The 2,068-nt window shown below is 35.4% G+C and overlaps 1 pseudogene; it reads left to right on the plus strand.

The window, feature by feature from the left end:
- The first annotated feature begins 1,811 nt into the window (after positions 1 to 1,811).
- On the plus strand, positions 1,812 to 1,934 carry LOC111742441 (annotated as a pseudogene).
- The last annotated feature ends 134 nt before the right edge of the window (positions 1,935 to 2,068 follow it).

Below are 2,068 nucleotides of genomic sequence, written 5' to 3' on the forward strand. Positions count from 1 at the left end.
AGTAGATTAGATGAAGCAGAGGGTCAAATCAGCAATTTAAAAGATAAGGTAGCAGAAAACACCCAGTCAAAACAGCAACAAGTAAAAAGAATCCAAAAAAATGAGGATAGTTTAAGGGGCCTCTGGGACAACATTTAGCATCTTAACATTCACATCGCAGGGGTACCAGAAGGATAAAAGAGAGAGCAAGGAATTGAAGACCTATTGCAGAAAATAATGACTGAAAACATCCCTATTCTGGCGAAGGAAATAGATATAGAAGCCCAGGAAGAGCAAAGAGATCCAAACAAGACGAAACCAAAGAGGCCCACACCAAGGCACATCATAATTAAAATGCCAGGGTTAAAGACAAAGAAAGAATCTTAAAAGCAGCAAAAGAAAAGTAATTAGTTACCTACTAATGAGCTCCCATAAGACTGTCAGCTATTTTCTCAAGAGAAAATTTGCAGGCCAGAAAAGACTTACAGGAGGTATTCAAAGTGATGAAAAGCAAGGGCCAGCAACCAAGGTTACTCCACCTAGAAAGCTATCATTCAGAATCAAAGGACAGATAAAGAGATTCCCAGACAAGAAAAAGCTAACGGGTCATCACCACAAAGCCAGTATTACAGGAAATATTGGAGGGACTTCTTGAAGAAGAAGACAAAAAAAAAGAAAAAAAAATGATAAAAAAAGATGAATAATAAAATGGCAATAACTACATATCTATCAACAATTACTTCAAATGAAAAAGGATTAAATGCTCCGATCAAAAGGTAAAGTGGCCGAATAGACAAGAAAACAAGATCCTCATATATGTTGCCTACAAGAGGCTCACATCAGGTCAAAAGACACACACAGACTGAAAGTAAAGGAATGGAAAAAGATGTTCCATGAAAATGAAAACAAACAAACAAAAAAGCTGGGGTAGCAACACTTATACCAAACAAAATAGACTTTAAAACAAAGGCTAACAAGAGACAAGGAAGATCTCAGCAATCCCACTTCTGGGTATTTATCCAAAGAAAACCACATCACCACTTTGAAGAAACATGTGAATCCATATATTCATTGTAGCATCATTTACAGTAGTCAAGATATGGAGGCAACCTGGGTGTCCATCAATGGGTGAATGGATAAAGAAGAAGTGGTACGTATATGCAATGGAACATTACTCAGCCATGAAAAAATAATTAAATTTTGCCATCTGCAACAACATGGATGGAACTAGGAGATATGGCAATGAGTGGAGTAAGTCGGACAGAGAAAGACAAATGCCATATAATTTCACTTAAATGTGGAATCTACAGAACAAAATAAACAAAACAGAAACAAACTCATAGATAGATAGAATACCTTGATGGTTGCCAGATGGGAAGGAGGGTGAGAGGTGGATGAAAAAGGGGAAGGGATTAAGAAGTACAAATTGGTAGTTACAAAATGGTTATGGAATTATTGACTATATTCCTTATGCTATACTTTACATCCCCATAACCATAACCAACTATATAGTAACAACTATGTATGGTGTAAGATGGGCACTAGACTCATCGGGGTGATCACTTTGTAAGTAATATAAATGTCTTATCACTATGTCATACACCTGAAACTAATATAATATCATTTGCCAACTGTAATTTTAAAAAATAAATTATTTTTAAAAAATAAAAAGATAACCTACAGAATGGGAGAAAATATTTGCAAATTATATATCTCATAAAAGCTTAGTATCCAGAATATATACAATTGTGACAACAAAAAGACAAACAACCAAATTAAAAACTGGGCAAAGAATTTGAATAGACATTTCTCTAAGCAAGGTATACAAATAGATCTACGTCCATGTCACCCTGAACAAGCCTGATCCCGTCTGATCTCGGAAGCTAAGCAGGGTTGGGCTGGCCTGGTTAGTACTTGGATGGGAGACCACCTAGGAAGACTAGGTGCTGTAGACATAAAAAATAAGAAATAAAAATAAAAAAATAAGAGATTGTAAGCTGACAAGGTCCTTGCAATCTGTTGCCTCGCCTAAAAAAGAAAAAAGAAAAAAAAAAAAGAAAAAAGAAAAAAAAGATATACAAATAGCCAA

Source organism: Pteropus vampyrus, unplaced genomic scaffold, assembly GCF_000151845.1.
Source record: "Pteropus vampyrus isolate Shadow unplaced genomic scaffold, Pvam_2.0 Scaffold94, whole genome shotgun sequence".
Lineage (NCBI taxonomy): Eukaryota > Metazoa > Chordata > Mammalia > Chiroptera > Pteropodidae > Pteropus > Pteropus vampyrus.